General features: G+C 37.6%; 1 long non-coding RNA gene across 1 annotated transcript; it reads right to left on the reverse strand.

Moving 5' to 3' along the window:
* Window positions 1-617: 617 nt before the first annotated feature.
* On the reverse strand, window positions 618-18807 carry LOC110685566. The gene is made up of 3 exons (XR_002504091.1): window positions 18694-18807; window positions 16579-16650; window positions 618-851 (listed from the first exon to the last, which is right to left on the reverse strand). It is a non-coding gene; the product is annotated as an uncharacterized LOC110685566 (long non-coding RNA).
* Window positions 18808-20655: the final 1848 nt, after the last annotated feature.

Below are 20655 nucleotides of genomic sequence, written 5' to 3' on the forward strand. Positions count from 1 at the left end.
CGTATAAAATATTTTATAAATGTAATTATTATTTCCGTAAAATTATATATTGATAAGTTAAATAATGCTATTGTATTATCTAAATACATATTTATATTTTTAAAATACTTTGGAAGGAAATCGAACATTATTAAATTAATAAATTTGATTAATATAATTAAACAGGTTTAAAATATGGAGTATTACAAATTAGGAATAGAAAGACCAGTTTCCCTGTGGATTCGACCCTACTTCCCTATCTACATTAGTTAGAGGATTTAAGAATCACTTTTGATTAGAGGATACGACTTTACCCTGTCACGACTCATTTTCTTTTATTATTAAATCCGCGTACAAATGCGTGGGATACTTCCTTGATTCATCTTTTGTTTGACTCCTTTTCAGTACAGCAAATCCTTTCGTTGTAAAGGCCCCACAGCATCATGGATGATTTCGTCTACTGGAAGTTTACTAGAGATGGACGTTTTTCCACTAAGACGACATATGCATTGCTAATTCGTAGTTTAATGGCTTATGTGGCCAGCGTACCAGCTCCTAATATATGGTGGAAACAGTTTTGGGGTCTCTCTTTGTAACACCCCCAAATTACTCTCTAATATTTACAATAATAATCCAACTTTAGGGAGTAACATGGGAGTATTACCGCCACGTGATTACGTAAGGCTTAACAGAGTTTTGTAGCGGAAAATAGTACTTAACTTTCATTAATAATAATAGTAATAATAATAGTTTGATACACTTTCAAAATAGCTACACCACTAATACTATGTATACTAAATTAAACTAGGTGATCACCGCCCATCATTCCCAATGCAGCATATAGTTCACGTTGTCCGATCGCCATCACCTATCTACTTATCAAAATGATAAGTAGGGCCAAGCCAAAACAAAACAAATATGTATTAGCTAAAATGCTAAGTACATACAAATGCTAGACATGTAAAATCAATTTAATTAATTAAACATGATTTAGAAGAGATTTAACTTTAATAAATCATAATTTATCCAAACCATTTCTGAATAGAAATTCATGTATAAAAACTTGTCAGAAGAACCAATTTCCGAAATAACCAACTTTCCAAATATAATTCCGAATAGGATGGATCAATCCATATTTTCAAAAATCATTTTCCCATCTAAGTGTGCACACCCCCCAAGCTAGTAACTCCTTTACATAGTGCCATCAAGGAGAAATACTAGGTCATACAAAGTCCATAGTCTTCAACTTACTCCGCATAATGGGAGTTGAAAATCCAAAGATCCAAGGAATAAATCCTGTTAAATAAACTTTCCAATATCCCATAATCGGGATAATATAAATAATAAAACTCCCTTTTTTTTAAAAATATCTTGAATATCAGTAAAAGTTTATAATCAACCATTTAACATTTGAGATTAAACGATTAAAACATGCTTCACCGAAATATATTTCACAATTATTTAAACATGGTTCGTGATATGTCCATTTTATATAGTGTTTTACCCTCGTCCCTTGGTCGTTATTAGTAGTGTTCTTGGCTTTTTTGGGCCACTTTTATTACTAATTTGTGTGTTCTAGTGTTTTCGTAGTTTTAGTTGTATTTTACAGGAAATTGCACTCTTGGAGCATTTTCCCTGGCTTTATGGATCAACTACGGAAGCTAGAAGGACACGACCACTTTTGGAGCCCAGGATCGGTGAGAGCCTAATATAGTTTCAAGTGGAAATCTTCTAATTAGTAGAGCCCACTTTTGGAGCCCAGGATCGAAACAGCAAGGTGGCGTTCCCTGGATTATGGAGAGTTGTCACAAACAACTGAGGATTGTTTCAAGAGAAGCAATCTTCGATAGTATTCCCTTGGACATAGAATATTATCATTGCGGAGGAGGATAGTTTCGGGCGAAGCAATCTTCTAATTTGGAAGCAGTTACAGGCGTAGCGGTTTTCAAGCGGGATGACATTCTCTGGCTTGCAGGAGGTCATCAAAACAAGCGGCAGCAATCGGTTACTTTCAGAGACGTGTGCTCGACGGTGCAAGATACGCGTTTCTTAACTGTTTTATCTGTTTAACTAATGCTAGTTTTGCAGGTATCGGCGTTACAAGATTGATTTAGGATTAAAGAACGTTCTGAATCATTCTCCGTCCCTATCGATACTTTGGCTTTCGTTTTCGAAACTTGCGTTTCTCCAAACTCAGTCAAAGTGGGGCTTCTATAGACACCCATTTGTGTCTCCCCAAAACCAAACCCGGTGATGAGTGTCTTTCACGTCGAATCATAATCGAATGAAACGAAGTGTGGAAAGGTCTAGCGTTGCGGAAAGTTTTATTTATTTTTCTCTTCTCCCTGTTTTTGAAAACTTTATTTTAAGAAAACAGCCAATCCAGTTTGTTTGGTCCATGATATAGGTCCAATAGTGGTGTAGTTGGATGGGGCTTGCAAAGACCTTTCCAAAGATATATTATAAGCTCAATTCCGATGAATATTGAGGAAGTTATGGCTAATTTACTAAACTGGGCCCGGTTTGAGCTTTAAGTACGACCTAATGATCGAGGGGAGGGCCTAATATAGTTTATCATTCCTAATGAAATTAGGAATGGTTTTAGTCTTCTAGAACATTCTAGAAGGTTCTTTTCATCCCTAATTCAATTAGGACTCTTCAGAGTTTTAATCAAGATCAAATAGCATTTTCGATTGAAATTATATTATTTTATCTTCCAGTACAAGAAATTTATCAGATTTTCGAAAACGCGTAGAAAACCACTTTGGCGTCCAACCCCAGGCCTTGGCGCCTGGAACCAGGATTGGCGACAGGCACTAGCCACTGGTGCTAGCGCCAACTAGCCAGGGCTGGCGCCAATGTTGATTTTCGATCTTCAGACTCTGTTTTGTTAAATTATCTTTTTTGGATGATTTTCTCTATAAATATCGTATTAAAAACTCCGTTTTCATACACCAACTATCTTCATCATTCATCAACAAGCATCAATCATTCATCAATTCTTTTAATTCATTCTCTTCAATAATCATTCAATCTTTCTTTCATCAATTTTCAATAATATTAATTCATTGGCATTCTTTTCTTTTCTAAACTTTTCTTTTTAATACAAAATTCCGCATTCGCAAGATCTTGAAACACCTAGCCATATTCGAAGTTGCCTTCGTCCTAGACGTGAAAGGTTTTAATTTCTGAGGGTTTGGTCCCAAATCTCTCTTTCGATTATTTAATTTAATTGTTTTGATTATTATTTTCCTTGAAGTTACTAACGTGTGTATTTTGTTATTAGAAAGAGGTACGAGGCATCAAAGTAAGTACTTTAATTGATTAATTGATTTTATGATGTAGATATCATGTTTATATTGTTATTTTAATTCCTAGTATCATGTCTAGGGTAATTTTAATATTAAATATGATTTCTATGATGCTTCCTATGTTCTTCCTAATATTTATGATGGTTAGTATCATGTTAGGGTTAAAGATTTGATTTTTATTGCTTAGTGACATGGTAGGGTTTGTTATTAATCTTGTTAGTATCATGCCTAGGATCTTGCTATTATTATTATGCTTTAATATTAACATGAACATGATTATGATTATAATTATTATAATTTATTATTATTTTGATGATGATTATTCTATTTATGATGATTATGATTATTATTCTTCATGATTATTATTGATTATGTTGCTTGATACATTATTTATTCTTTATTACTTGATCACACCTTTTATGCATGTTTAAAAGGGAATTGGTACTTGTAACCACGCTTAATAAGATAATTAATAATCTTGTTAGGTTAATTGTGGTTATAAATTCAAGTGATCGCCAATAATAGTTTATTTGTGCATTAATATTCAACCAACGTAGATTAAACAGGTTTAGGGTTAATCCTATTGATTGCATGTTAATCAGAAAGCGCACATGAATACGAGCAGAATAAAGTAGAGGCCTATTATTAGGGCAGGTTCAATCTCTTTTAGGTTGGATTTGTACCTTCATCCCCGAACCCTTATTTGGTTCATGACCTTATGGAGTTGACGATCTCTTGGATCGTTAAGGGGTGTAAGCTTCACCTCGTGAACGGTTTACAAGTTCCTTAAAAACTTGTTGGCGACTCTTTTGCTCTATCTTCTTCCCTTTTGGACGCCACCGTACTTTAGTGTATGATCACAGTGGGGTTCGAGCTAGTGGGATTTTAAGGCTTGAAACTATTCCCTACAGCTATGCAATTAGGTTTGGCCAGATTTAATTGTATGAATTTAGCAATATTAATTCGAGATTCGATAGATGAGAATTGATATTTAGGCTTAGTTTCAATAGGCGGATTAATTTATAAATGGTTAAGTCGAGATTCGACGGATGAGATTTAATACCGGTAAATTAACTCTGTGATTATAATATGTAGCGAAAGCCCTTTATAATCTGATTAACCAATGCTTGATGATTTCTTATTATGAATTGCCCAGGAATATTGTTTATTAGTGAACCTATGCCCTAGGCCTTTTAATATTTTATTTTCTCCCTATTTTATTCCTTTCAACTTTATTCTTCGTAGTTTAGATTTTATTCATAAAAATATTGGTTACTTAGATAATTTAGATTATAATAATTAATTAGGAGTAAAAAGACCTGTTTCCCTGTGGAGTTCGACCCTACTTCCCTATCTACTTTAGTTAGAGGACTTAGGTAATTATTTTTGATTAGGGGATACGACTTTACTCTGTCAAAATTTTGGCGCTGTTGCCGGGGAAACGGTTTTATTTTTATTTTCTGATTATATTTTTGTAGTCTAGATTATCCCCTTTTTGCCTCAGAGAACGTTAGGTTTTTGAGGCAATTCTCATATTTGTCTTTAGTTCTTTGTTTATGCCCAAGTGTTCCAGATCAGGTTACATCCCTTTCGACCCTAAGATCGAGCGTTCTTTTCATAGGCAAAGGAAACTTTATATACAAATTCTGGCGGGTTCTGAGGAGGACAACGATCGAAGAGATCCTCCCCCTGATTCTAGTGACACAGGTAATGACGGCCCAGAAGAAACTCAGTGACTACTCGCTACCGAAGCTCACAGACTTCCCGCACCTTACTCCCACTCCGGCTCTAGATGGAGTTCAATTTGAGATCAAGCCCCAATTTATCACTATGACAGAGAGGAAGCAGTTCAGCGGAGCTAAGGGTGAAGATCCTAATCTTCACATCGCAGATTTTTGCCAATATTGTAACACCATTAGACAAGTCGGGGTCACGCAAGACCAAATCAGGGAGATTCTTTTTCCTTTTTCATTATGTGGCAAAGCTAAATTATGGTTTAATGGTTTGAATAGAATTGCACTTGGTATTACTGACTGGGAAACTCTTGCTTTGAATTTCTATAATAAATATTATCCTGCAGAGAGAACAACGGTGCTAAGGAGTGCTATTCAGAACTTCGCTCAAGAGGCCGACGAAACGTTATATGAGGCTTGGTAGAGGTTCAAGGATCTACAGAGTGAGTGCCCCCACCACAATCTGGCACAATGGCAATTAATCCAAGCATTCTATAATGGACTTGGAAATTCTTCTAGATCAGTGCTAAATTCTGCAGCTAGTGGGAGGTTTATGAATTTAAATGTGGATGATGCAGGACAGGTTATCGAAGACATGGCAATACACAATTCCCAATATGGGAATTCGAGAGGGTTTGCAAATAAAGGAAAACATAGTGTCGATTCTGTATCCTTTTTGCAAGCTCAATTAACATCTATTTGTAAAAAATTAGATAATCTTACTGCTGCTCCTAACTCTGTAGCTAATGTTTCTGCTGTTGCTAACCATGAAGCTTTTTGTGAAAATTGTGGAATTGTAGGTCATTGGGAGCAAGATTTTAGGAGCTCTATGGAACAAGTTAATGCCTTTCAAACCTATAGGCAGAATAACCCCTATTCCAATTCCTACAATGCCAATTATAAAAATCATCCTTATCTTTCGTACCGGAGCACCAATGTACAAAATCCTCCACCTCCACAACAACCACAACAACAAACCCCACCACAGCAAAAATATTATCATCCTAATTCCGGCCAGAAAAGCCAAGCATCACCCTTATCATCTTCCGACCCTGCCATGACAGAAATTAGAGCAATGCTTGCCAATATGCAAAAGCATATGGAGAGTAGGGATGAGCAAATTGATTCTATCCTAGCCCATTATAAAATCATGGACAATCAAATTGCACAACTTTCATCTACCCTACAATCCCGTCAGTAGGGAGCTCTACCATCACAACCTATCCATCCTACAGATCATGCCAATGCAATCACTCTAAGGAGTGGTTCGCATTATGATGGACCTCCTATGCCAAAGGAAGATAGACTAGTTCCTGATCTAGATTCCTCTATACCAAACACTAATCCTGCTAGCCCTGCAGGGCTACAAATAGATACTAACCCTACTAATGTTTCTGTGCAGGGTAAATCGCAGGATAAGGGAGGAGATGTGCAGAGCCCGGTTATCAAACTTCCATTCCCTAATAGACAATTGAAGAGTAAGTTTGATAAACAATTCGGTAAGTTTTTAGAGGTTGTGAAAAACCCGCAGGTAACAGTTCCTTTCACTGACTTAATCACTCAAGTTCCTGTTTATGCTAAATTTATGAAAGACATTCTGACTAGGAAAAGAGCCTTTAATGAAGTAGAAACTATAGCTTTCACAGAGGAGTGTAGCGCTTTATTGCAAAACAAATCCCCTCCTAAATTAAAGGATCCCGGTAGTTTTTATATCCCTTGCCATATTGGGAATGTTTTTATTGATAAAGCTTTGTGTGATTTGGGTGCTAGTGTCAGTGTCATGCCATTGTCTGTCTGCGCTAAACTTAATATGGGGGAATTAAAAGTTACTAATATAACTTTGCAAATGGCAGATCGTTCGGTAAAATACCCCTTAGGTATTTTAGAGGACGTACCTGTCAGAGTTGGTAAATTTTTTATTCCTGTCGATTTTGTTGTTTTAGACATGGAAGAGGACACACAAATACCCATTATATTAGGTAGGCCTTTCCTCCATACTGCAGGAGCGATTATCGATGTTAAAAATGGTAAACTAACCCTTTCTGTAGGTGGCGATAATGTTACTTTCAATTTAGGGAAGGTTTTGAAAGGGCCTATGTTAGAGGAAAATTGTTGATACATTGATATAATTGATATAATGGATGATATTTGTGAAGATAGCTTGCCACAGGTTCTTGCAAAGGATCCCTTAGAGGAAGTTCTCTGCGGGAATTTATCTAGCGACAATGCAAGTGTTTGGGGTAATGAGGTACAACATATTGAAAAATCTCTTTCCTTAGAAGAGTTAAGCCCCAAGGTAGTAAATTTAGTTCAGGAATCAAAACCTGCAGAGGTCAAGAAACCTGAGCTAAAACCTCTCCCTTCTCATTTAAAATATGTTTTTCTGGATGAACAGGAACTACACCCCGTGATCATCAGTACTGCACTTACTGACCTACAATCTTCCCAACTTCTAGGGGTTCTCAAAACCCATAAGAAGGCTATAGGGTACAATATTGATGATCTCAAGGGTATTAGCCTTGACTTTTGTATGCACAGGATACATCTAGAGGAAAATTACAAGCCCTGCATTCAACCCCAACGAAGATTAAATCCCAACATGCAGGAAGTAGTCAAGAAGGAGGTGATGAAATTACTTGATGCAGGTATTATCTATCCTATTTCTGACTCCAAATGGGTAAGTCCTGTGCAGGTAGTGCCAAAGAAGGGTGGGATGACTGTTATAACAAATGAAAAGAATGAATTAATTCCCACTAGAACTGTAACAGGGTGGCGTATGTGCATAGACTATCGTAGATTAATTATCACCACTAAAAAGGATCACTTCCCTCTTCCCTTTATAGATCAAATGCTTGAGAGGTTAGCCAATCATAAATTCTTTTTCTATTTGGATGGGTATTCGGGATTTTTCCAAATTCCGATTCACCCTGAAGATCAGGAAAAGACTACTTTTACATGCCCTTATGGCACTTTTGCATATCGTAGAATGCCCTTTGGTTTATGTAATGCACCCGCTACCTTTCAACGTTGTATGATGAGCATTTTTTCTGATTTCATAGAGTCTATTATGGAGGTCTTTATGGATGATTTTAGCGTATATGGTTTTTCATTTGATTCATGTTTAATTAATCTCGCTAAAATTTTGAAAATATGTGAAGAGTGCAACTTAGTCCTTAATTGGGAAAAATGTCACTTTATGGTGACAAAGGGAGTAGTCCTATGTCATATTGTATCTGATAAGGGCATACAAGTAGACAAAGCTAAAATATCAGTGATTGAGCAATTACCTCCCCTAGTTAATGTTAAGGGAGTTAGAAGCTTCTTGGGTCATGCGGGGTTTTATCGCCGCTTTATCAAAGATTTTTCTAAAATTGCTAAACCACTGACACATATTTTTATCAAGGATGCCCCATTTATTTTTACTGACGAGTGTCTTGAGGCTTTCAACAAGATTAAGCAGGCTTTGATATCGGCACCGATCATATGTGCTCCCGATTGGAACCTTCCTTTCGAGATCATGTGTGACGCAAGTGACTTTGCGCTAGGAGCCGTGCTCGGACAGAGGAAGGACAAGGTTTTTCATGCTATTTATTATGCTAGAAAAACCTTGGATGAAGCCCAAGTCAACTATGCCACTACGGAAAAGGAGTTTCTTGCTGTTATTTATGCTTTAGAAAAATTTAGATCATATCTTGTTGGTTCTAAAGTTATTGTTTTTACTGATCATGCAACATTGAAATATTTGATAGCTAAGGCGGAATCAAAGCCAAGGTTACTCTGGTGGGTTCTCTTGCTCCAAGATTTCAACATAGAAATAAAAGATAAAAAGGGAGCAGAGAACGTAGTGGCAGACCACTTGTCACGTATCAGGTATGATGAGGGTAAGGATTCTCTACCTATAGATGATTCTTTCCCTGATGACAACCGATATACAGTTGTAGAGCAACACCCATGGTATGAAGATTTTGCTAATTATTTAGTGGGTGGTACTCTACCTCTTGACTTGTCCTACCAACAAAAAAAGAAATTCCTTTCTAATGTTAAACATTATTTTTGGGATGATCCTTTTTTGTTTCGTGAGTGTGCAGATGGATTATTTCGCAGGTGTGTTCCCGAATGGGAAGTCCACGGTGTGCTTACTAGTTTCCACACCTCACCATATGGAGGACATCATGGTCCCACTAAAACGGTGGCCAAGATTAATGAGTCAGGTTTTTATTGGCCTACAATGTTTAAAGATGCTAACATGTTTGTGCAGGCTTGTGACTCTTGCCAGAGGACTGGCAACATCTCGCGAAGGCATGAGATGCCCCAAATAGGAATTCTAGAAGTTGAGATTTTTGACGTTTGGGGTGTTGATTACATGGGACTGTTCCCTTCTTCAAAAGGGAACCGTTATATTCTTGTCGCCGTATATTATGTATCCAAGTGGGTTGAAGCCATCGCCACTCCTACCAATGACGCCAAGGTCGTCCACAAACTTTTTAAGAAGACCATCTTTCAAGATTTGGTGTACCTAGAGCTATAATAAGTAATGGAGGATCTCATTTTCATGAACGGAAGTTGGACACCCTCCTCAAAAAGTATGGTGTCTACCATAGGACATGTTTAGCCTACCGCCCCCAAACTAGTGGCCAAGTTGAGGTTTCTAACCGTGAGATCAAGGTCATTCTAGAGAAGGTGGTGTCAAAATCAAGGAAAGATTGGAGCGACAAGTTGGACGACACTCTTTGGGCATACAGAACTGCATTCAAGACCCCTATAGGTACTACTCTGTATAGACTCGTGTACGGAAAAGCATGTCATCTCCCGGTCGAATTGGAATATAAGGCATATTGGGCTATTAAGGAGCTCAATCTAGATGCCAAACTAGCGGGAGAAAAGAGGTTACTTCAACTTAATCAACTCGATGAGTTTAGGTTGACGACCTATGATAGTGCTCGAGTCCACAAAGAGAAGACGAAGAAGTGGCAAGACAAGATGATCCTTCCGAGAGAATTCAAGGAGGGTGATAAAGTGTTACTATTCAACTCACGACTTAAACTTTTCCCAGGAAAGTTAAGGTCAAGGTGGTCGGGTCCTTTTATCGTAAAAAGGGCCAACAAATTCGGTTCTGTGGAAGTTTTCGACGAACATGGTAACGAGTTCAAGGTTAATGGCCAAAGACTCAAGCTATATCATGAGGGGGATACAATTGGTGCAGTTGATATACTTCACCTAAGTGGTTCCGATTCACTCTGAGTTTCACGGTGGTAAGAGGGTCGTGCGGGACCTAGATAAACCAGCGCTTTGCGGGAGGCAACCCGTATTTCTTGCTTTCTAGACTAGTTTTCCTTTTTATTTATTTTTATTTTTATTTTAGAGAGGCGAGGAGAGTGAAATTTTACCGTTTATAAGTGTTTTTGTACAGGTATAAGTTTAAGAGGTCAAAAGACTTAGAAGAATTTGAAGACGAAGAAAAGCAAAGGAAAACGACTGGGCACGGGCCCGATCGGGCAGAGCTCGCCCGATCGGGCGCGCAACTATGGATATGGAAATAAGGATTATCTGCCCGATCGGGCAAGGCTTGCCCGATCGGGCGCGCCTATTTTGGTCGTCCCCTTATATTTTCCCTCTTCTTTCTTTCCTCACTTTCTTCTTATTTCATCTTCTTCCCCATTACTTTCTCTCTCTAAAACCTCCATTTTTTCACCTTCAAACTCACTTATTTTTCAAGATCTTCTCCAATCCTTCCATCAAAACTCAAATTTTCTTACATATTTTCAATCCTTTCATCCTTCTCTACAATCTACACCCAATTTCTACAATTTTCTCTCAATTTTCTCTAAACCCTAAGAGAGAGAAACCACTCAATTCCTACACTTTCTAATCTCAATGGCTTTTAAGAGATCAAGAACGGTAAGGGGGGAAGGCTCAAGGCAACAAGAGGCGAGAATTGACCCGGATTTGCAAATTCCGGGATGGGAGAGGGTGGTCATCACCACCCAAGAGCAAAAAACAGAGGATGCTTAACCTCATCACGAGGCAGGTAATTCCCACTCGTTTCATTCATCACCATACCCTTATTAGATTAGGAATTGATAAGCATGTAGAAAAATTATTCAAGGGAGTTGGCATGAGCGGTTTCTTTAACATGCATTACGATACTTATGATTATTTAACCTTAGAATTCATTTCTAGTTTTAATGTCATAAAATCAAATGCTTTAATTTCTCATGTTCAATTTCAATTATTCAATAATGATATTAGATTGACATTGAAAGAATTTGGTAAAATTTTTGAGTTGAAATCGGATAAGCCCCTTGAACCACCCCAAGACAACATTGTCGTTGTCTATCAATCCCTTACGGGGGATCCTAATTTGAACCTCCAACATGCTAAAGGCACTTGGATACAACATCCCGTGCCAAAGATTTGGCAACGGTTTGTTAGCCTTACCATTTTTGGAAGGCATGAACCCGCCAATATTAGGCGGGATGAGCTTGAATTACTAGAGTCATACATGATCCCTAGGAGTGAAAAGCTCAATATAGTCCATAAAATGGCCAACCACTTCCAACGGGTGGCCAATGCGGCCGAGGCGGGTAGGTCTAGGGTACCCATTTACTTTGGTGGCCTAGTTACACACATAGCAGTCAAACACCTTAGCTTTGTCCCTAACGACGACGGTAAGGTAGTCGGCCCAACTATTATGGACTTACCCTATCTAGGTGGCCTTAATTGGATTAATGTCATGGGAGGGGAGACTTTGTGGGTGATTCAACGGGAATCGGGTAGGAGGGATAATGCTTTCACTTTACCCCACCCCACCTTGACCAAATTTGAGAAGGGGAAGCCTTCTTACACTTTCGAGCTTAACGGTCAAGGTGAGGTGCAACCACCTCACCCTTCACCTCAACCCCATCACTCTCCTATTGACCACTCACCTCCTCACCATTCACCACATTATCCACCACCTCAACCCTTTACATACGATATTCCCACTTCCTCTACCAACTACAACATAGACCCCAACACCCCTTATGACTTCTCGGCTTTTAGGAGCCAATTAGATAGGATTGAGACGAGGCAAGGGAGAGTTGAGGGCTTGGTTAGGGATTTGGACACTAGAGTAGGGTCTCTAGATAGAAGGGTAGGGTACGTGGAGAGGAACCTAGGGAGGGGTTTATACCCCATGTATGATGACTACGCCCGTCGGGGGGCTATTCCCCCCGTTTCACTTGTCCCTGATTGGTTCCAATATCCGCAAGGTGGATATACGAACCCAAGTGCCTTTGGTACCTATGTCGACTACTCATCGGTCCATGGTTATGGGACCGATGTACCTTTTGGTGGAATTGGGGGGAATGTGGACCCTAACTACTTTGCAGGTGGTTCGGGTTATGGAGGTGGTGGCTCTAGCCATGGAGGAGCCGGTTCTAGCCACGGAGGGGGATATTCGAGGATGGATGAGGATGAGGAGTAGGCTACACTCCCAAGTCAATGAGGGCATTGCTTGATTTGGCTTGGGGGGGTGTTCTTTCACTTGGTAATTCTCTTCCTTTTCTCTCTTTATTTGCTTTCTAGTATAGTTTTTATTGCTTTCCTAGTGTAGTTTTTATTGCTTTCTTATATATGAAAAATACAAAAAAATTGAAAAAATAAAAAAAAATTCAAAAATACGTTCCAATGAATTATGAATCATACTTCCCTGTGCCCTATACTTGAGAAAAATTTGTTTTGATTCTTGGTTATTGATAATGAGCATTGTGGATTTGTTGGTCATGATTTGAAGTTTAATTGTTTGGATTCCTAAACATGAGTCAATTTTGCCAACTATTTGTGAATATAGTGCTTGACTAGTTGATTTGGTTAGGAAATGTGTGATAGTTCCATAATTCCTGGTATGTCAATGAATTTGAGTATTGATTAGCAACTATGAGTAGTGTTTCATGACTTATTATTATGCACATGAGGAGGACGAAGGCGTTCATTCTTTTAGGTAGCCTTCAGAGTATTAGATACATTTGTTCCCTTCTTGTTACCCATGTTGTTGCTTGTGCCCTTTTATTGTTTATTTAGCCACATTACAAGCCTATATGAGCCTCATTGGTTACTAGTCCCAAGCTTGGCTTGGGGGAGCTATTAGTTGGTAAGGTGAGGGAGTTGTGGTGTGCATATTATTTGCACAATGTGGGAATAAAAGAAGAGTTATTGTTCTTTGATTTTTGATTGGAAAATATTGATATTGTGTTTCAAAGTTAAATTTTTCCAATATGAGTTAAAAAGAAAAAAAGAACAAAAGAAAAAAAAATTAATGCTCAAGTGTTCTATTTGAAGGTTGTTCAAAAGAAAAAAAAGAAGAAAAAATTCAAGTAGAAAAAAAAAGAATGAGTTCAAAGTTTGTTTTTCACTCAAAGTTCTACATTATCATATTTTTATGAGTGATTATTGTGAGTGTTGGGATTGTTTATGATGATTAAAGTTGTATTTGGTGGTTTTTGTTGGAGTTAGTTATGTTGATGGAGATGTATGATCATCATTTATTTTGATCATGGGTTTATTAGGTTTTGGCTCCCTTAATGCATAGCTTTTCTCTCACATAATCCCAAATTTATCCTACCTTTACCCTAGCCTTACATTATAAGCTTTAAAGACCTTCCGACCTTGTGCTTAGAAGTTATGTAAATGTGAAAGTGTTGTTTATCAATGCAAGTTATGACTTGGCATATTTTGAGTCGACTAGTAGGATGAGCGTTCATTGTTTTTATAAACACGAGAGTGTGAGTTGGGAGGGCATTGTTCACATTAAAGGGGTTGGTTGGAGAGTGATCGAGTACATCTTTTACTCGCCACATAAATGAGAGTTGAGTGTGTGAGCACTAGTCTTGAATTCTATATGCTCTTGTGGTTTGCTCTACTTGACAATTGTTGGGGAGAAAGGGTGATTAGATGAATAAGATTGATTGATGTTGAAGCATGTTCATTAGATTTGCCTTGAATCGTTGGTGCTTGATTTGATTATTGGGGTGAAGTATGTTTTATATGTTCATTGATGAGCTCTTTGCTTAGGGACAAGCAAAGGTTTGGCTTGGGGGAGTTTGATATGTCCATTTTATATAGTGTTTTTCCCCCGTCCCTTGGTCGTTATTAGTAGTGTTCTTGGCTCTTTTGGGCCACTTTTATAACTAATTTGTGTGTTCTAGTGTTTTCGTAGTTTTAGTTGTATTTTACAGGAAATTGCACTCTTGGAGCATTTTCCCGGGCTTTATGGATCAACTACGGAAGCTAGAAGGACAAGACCACTTTTGGAGCCCATGATCGGTGAGAGCCGGTGATTAAGGGCTCGGTAATTGGGATCCTGAGGCATTTGGACCAAGTATTCAAGACCCGAGGAGGAAATCCGGATTGGGCCGAGAAATCAAGCCCAATCGAATTCCAAGCCTCAAGGAGAAGCAATCGCCCGATCGGGCAACCTCTAGCACGATCGAGCGCGGCAAGACCAAGGTGTTGTGCGTGCTATAGCGCGCCCGATCGTGCGAGCCTCTAGCACGATCGGGCGACGCTGATGGGAAGGAACGCGAAGAAAAAGGCGCGCCCGATCGGGCGTGCGTTTTTAAAAGACCTGATTAGTTTAGCCTTAACATTTGTTTTAGAAAACATTTAAGTACGATTTTGTACAGATTATTAGATTACCTTCTTTCTTAGACTTTCTCTCTCTACTTAGTATTTTTCTCTCTCTTAAATTCTTTCTCAACTTTTGTTCTTAATTCTTCCTTTAATTCCAGATTTCTTTTTGGTAACAATTTCTTCCCTTTTAATTTCAGTTATTTTATTTGCTTTCTTGATTATGCTTTTATTTATTTATTTGATTAGTTTAGTCATGATGATTTGTGAGTAGTTTAATTTCTAAGGTTTATGGGGATCTAATAAATGATATGAAGAGGTAATTTTATGATTGTTAATTATCAATGCTTGGTTGATTTCCTATTGATTTTTTTAATGCTATGCAATTAGGTTTGGCCAGATTTAATTGTATGAGTTTAGCAATATTAATTCGAGATTCGACAGATGAGAATTGATATTTAGGCTTAATTTTAAGGAAAAATTGCCCGCAATAATCCGACCTTTTGGTCGTCCGCTGAAAATAATCCCACCTATGGATTATTTTTAAATAATCCCACCTTTACCCCCCCCCTTCTTTTTTTATTGGTCCCAACCGGTTAATTAACTTGTTATAGAAAGTTACTTGACACGTGTCGGCACCTGATTAGTCTAAAAATTAAAAAAAACAAATAATTATTTTTAGAAACCACCCACCAGCCAAACCACCATCTCTACCACCGATCCAGGCGCGCTGAACCCCCGCCACCGTTCCCGGCGCGCCGACCTCACCTGCCACCCTCCCATGAACCACCGTTGAACCCCCTCCCCTGAACCACTTCGAACGCCTTCCTCCTTCACGAAATCTCCCCCTTGAACCACCCTCAAACCCTCACGAAACCAGGATTGCCTCCCTTTGAACCACCGTCGAACCACCTGCCTCCTCACGAAACTAGGCGCGTGAACCCCCTTCTCCTCAACCACCCTCGAACCTCCTCCTCCGTCACGAAATCCGGTGAACCTCCTCCCTCCGTGAAATCAAGTGTCGCTGAACCTCCTCCCTCCGTCACGAAACCACGACTACGGTCCCCCTTGCGCTGCCTCGATTTCTGCCGCTCAGCCCACCGCTCTCCTTCCCCCGTCACGCGAGCTCCGTTCTGATGGTATGGTGGATCGGAGGAGGTGGATTGGTGGAGTATTGTGGTGGCTGGGGCTGGTGGAGTATTGTGGATCGGAGGAGGTGGCGGCTCCTTTTTTTTTTTTTAAATTCATTTTTTTAATTTTAAATTTTAGACAAATTGTATGGTGACACGTGTCTTTTAAATCCAAAAAAAAAATTACCTTTGTAACAGGTAATCGGTAACTTGGGACCATTGGGAGAAGATCGGGGGTAAAGGTGGGATTATTTAAAAATAATCCAAAGGTGGGATTAATTTCAGCGGACGGCCAAAATGTCGGATTATTGCGGGCAATTTTTCCTAATTTTAATAGGAGGATTAATTTATAAATGGTTAAGTCGAGATTCGACAGATGAGATTTAATACCGGTAAATTAACTCTGTGATTATAATATGTAGCAAAAGCCCTTTATAATCTGATTAACCAATGCTTGATGATTGCTTATTATGAATTGCCCTGGAATATTGTTTATTAGTGAACCTATGCCCTAGGCCTTTTAATATTTGATTTTCTCCCTATTTTATTCCTTTCAACTTTATTCTTCGTAGTTTAGATTTTATTCACAAAAATATTGGTTACTTAGATAATTTAGATTATTATAATTAATTAGGAGTAAAAAGACTTGTTTCCCTGTGGAGTTCGACCCTACTTCCCTATCTACTTTAGTTAGAGGACTTAGGTAATTATTTGTTATTAGGGGATACGACTTTACCCTGTCAGTTCGAAATCACTTAACATGTAAAACACGTTGCATATAAAAGCCACTTTTTAAAAGATCTAGTCACGTGTACGTACCTCGATCTTTGCACACAATTACGGAGCTCCTAATTTCGAACCCGAAATTCCTCCTATAACAAACCAATAATCCTAATGTAGACACCCATTTGTGTCTCCCCAAAACCAAACCCAGTGATGAGTACCTTTCACGTCGAATCATAATCGAATGAAGCGAAAGTTTGGAAAGTCTAGTGTTGCGGAAAGTTTTAATTTCTTTTCTCTTCTCTCTGTTTTTGAAAACCTATTTTAAGAAAACAACCAATCCAGTTTGGTTGGTCCATGATATGGGTCCAATAGTAGTGTAGTTGGATGGGGCTTGCAAAGACCTTTTCAACGATATATTATAAGCCCAATTCCGATGAATATTGGGAAGTTATGGCCAATTTTCTAAACTGGGCCCGGTTTGAGCTTTATGTACGGCCCAATGATCTTGGGGAGGGCCTAATATGATTTATCATTCCTAATGCAATTAGGAATAGTTTTAGTCTTCTAGAATCTTCTAGAATGTTCTTTTCATTCCTAATTCAATTAGCATTGATAAATTGACTTTTGACTTTTCAGAGTTTTAATTAAAATCAAATAGTATTTTTGAGGAAATTATATGATTTTATCCTCCAGTACGGTAAATTTATCTGATTTTCAAAAACGCGTTAAAATCAAGCTTGGCGCCTAACCCCAGGCCTTGGCGCCTGGAACCAGGCCTGGCGCTAGCCATTGGCGCCTGGCGCTAGTGTTGGTGCCTGGCGCCAGCTAGCCAGGGTTGGCGCCAGCTCTGTTTTCTTCGCGTCTGACTCTGTTTTGTTTAATTTATCTTTTTGGTTGATTTTCTCTATAAATATCGTATTAAAAACTCCGTTTTCATTCATCAATTCTCCTCATTCATCTACAATCATCTACATCTATCATTCACCAATTCACCTACAATCAGTTTTCATTCGCAATCTTTAATTCTCTAATTCTTTCTTTCTTCCAAACTTTGCTTTTTCATACAAAATTCCGCATTCACAAGATCTAGAAACACCTAGCCATATTCGAAGTTGCCTTCGCCCTAGACGTGAAAGGTTTAATTTATGAGGGTTTGGTCCCAAATCTCTCTTTCAATTATTTAATTTAATTGTTTTGTTTATTATTTTCCTTGAAGTTACTAACGTGTGTATTTTGTTATTAGAAAGAGGTACGAGGCATCAAAGTAAGTAGTTTAATTGGTTTTATCGATATTATGATGTAGACATCATGTTTACATTGTTATTATGATATTCCTAGTATCATGTCTAGGGTAATTTTAATATTAAATATGATTGTTGTGATGCTTCCTATGTTCTTCCTAATATTCATGATTGTTAGTATCATGTTAGGGTTAAAGATTTTATTTTTATTACTTAGTGACATGCTAGGGTTTGTTATTAATCTTGTTAGTATCATGCCTAGGATCTTGCTATTATTATGCTTTAATGTTAACATGAACATGATTATGATTATAATTATTATAATTTATGATTTATGATGATTATGAATATTATTTTGATGATGATTATTTTATTTATGATTATTATTTTTATGATTATAATTTTATTAATATCATGATATTGATTATTATTATGTTGTTTGATATTATTTTTATTTATTGCTTGAACACACATTTATGCATGTTTAAAGGGAATTGGTACTTGTAATCACGCTTAATAAGATAATTAATAATCTTGTTAGGGTAAATATGATTATAATTTCAAGTGATCGCCAATAATAGATTTATTTGTGCATTAAATTCAACCAACATAGATAAACAGGTTTAGGGTTAATCCTATTGATTGTATGTTAATCAGAAAGCGCACATGAATACGATCAGAATAAAGTAGAGGCCTATTATTAGGGCAGGTTCAATCTCTTTTAGGTTGGATTTGTACCTTCATCCCCGAACCCTTATTTGGTTCTAGACCTTATGGAGTTGACGATCTCTTGGATCGTTAAGGGATGTAACCTTCACCTCGTGAACGGTTTACAAGTTCCTAAAAAAACTTGTTGGCGACTCTTTTGCTCTATCTTCTTCCCTTTTGGACGCCACCGTACTTTAGTTTATGATCACAGTGGGGTTCAAGTTATTGGGATTTAAAGGCTTGAAATTATTCCCTACACCTAATCAAATACTTTTCAACCTATAGACACGAAGACTTAAAATACCGACTTTGACTTGTTGTGCATGACCAATTTATTAACACTTGTATTTATAAAATAATCTTTAACTATCCGTAATAATAATAATAATAATAATAATAATAATAATAATAATAATAATAATAATAATAATAATATTACTATTAATAATAATAAGAGTAGTAGTAGTGATACGTAGGTAAGTAGTAGTATGATAGTAGTAATTGTAGTAGTAGCAACTCAGCAGCAACAACTACAATACTAACATCAATAATAATAATAATAATAATAATAATAATAATAATAATAATAATAATAATAAATGGAAAGGTAGTAATAGTAGTACGTGGAATAAGAGTAGTAGCAGTAGTGAATGTTGATAGTTATCATTGATTATAATAGTGACAAAATAAGTAGTAAGTAATACATGATTAGTAATAGCCTAGCAGGTAGTATTAGGGATGACAATATTAAGTGGATATCCACAAACCCGCTCCACCCGCTATAAATATATGGACGAAAACCCGAATTAAATGGATGAAAAGCGGGTGACGGATGAAGCGGGTGATGGATCGGATCGGATGTGGATGACACTTTTTTCATCCGCTAACCATCCACCCACCCATTTAACATATATTAGATTTTTTAATTTAAGAATTTTAATAATAAAATATGAAATGTGCAAGAAAATTACTTATTTTTTATGTTGCAAATTAATTTTTTAAACATATATTGTTATTGTTTCATTTTTAATTAATAAAATAAAAAAAATATTGTACAAATAACCGAATTTAGAGTTTATGTGAGTTTTTTTTTCCATTTTAATACTTATCCATTAATCATCCGCTCCACCCGTTTCATCCGCGGATGATGGACGGACGGATATGGATGATAGGTGAAGCGGATGATGGATGGATATGGATGGAGCGATTAAAGTAATGGATGGATGCGGGTGAAGCTCCACCCGATCCGAATCCGATCCATTGCCATCTCTAGGTAGTATGTAATTAGTAGTAAGACATAGTAGTGTATAATAGAAGTTCGAGAAGTATGGCAATAGCTTGGGACTTACGTCAACAACAACAAGGAAGGAGGTGGCGGCACGACGTTGGTTGAGTGGCGGCAGATTGGTGGCAGCGAGGTGGGTGATCGTGAGGAGCCCAAGACCACGGATGAAAGCTAAAAAGGAGGTGAGTATGGAGGAGGAAGAAGCTAGTAGGAGGAAGAAAGTAAGAAGAGGAAGTAGTAGAGAGGAGTATGAAGGGGATCTTGGAGGATGAAATGGAGTGAGGTAGTCATGGCTAGTTATAGAAGTGACTTGATACTATGCCATCCATATTCTTAATTGTAGGAGGCAAGTGGGCATGCAAGTGGGTGGGTTTTTCCCCCTCTTGCGGACATCAAAGTTATATATATATATATATATATATATATATATATATATATATATATATATATATATATATATATATATATATATATATATATATATATATATATATATATTTTTTTGAAGTAGATATTTTTGTGTAGTACTAGCGTACTACACATATGAGTTGAACTCGTATATAAATAACGAATTTTATACTTTGTCGTCTGAATCGGGTACAATTTATTAATGGTTGAAAATTTGATTTGGGTACGACAAATTTTTGACTTGGCTCGTGTTTCGGGTGAAAACAATGGGACCTTGCCGAAGGTCCGCTGAAATGGAGAAGACTGGATTCGGTCCAAGTTATGTTGGGCCGAAGGTTTCCTGCACAGTAAACACACGTAAACTAGCCTCGGGGGTGTTGCCGAGGAAGGCCCCTCCGATGCTAAAGTCAGTACAATGTGTAAAAAGAAGACACTATGCAAGAGAATTTGTAGCTTGAGGCTTTTATGGAATATATCCCAATATATCAATGAGCATATGAATCAGAATATGAATATGAACGTGAATAT

Source organism: Chenopodium quinoa, unplaced genomic scaffold, assembly GCF_001683475.1.
Source record: "Chenopodium quinoa cultivar QQ74 unplaced genomic scaffold, ASM168347v1, whole genome shotgun sequence".
NCBI lineage: Eukaryota > Viridiplantae > Streptophyta > Magnoliopsida > Caryophyllales > Amaranthaceae > Chenopodium > Chenopodium quinoa.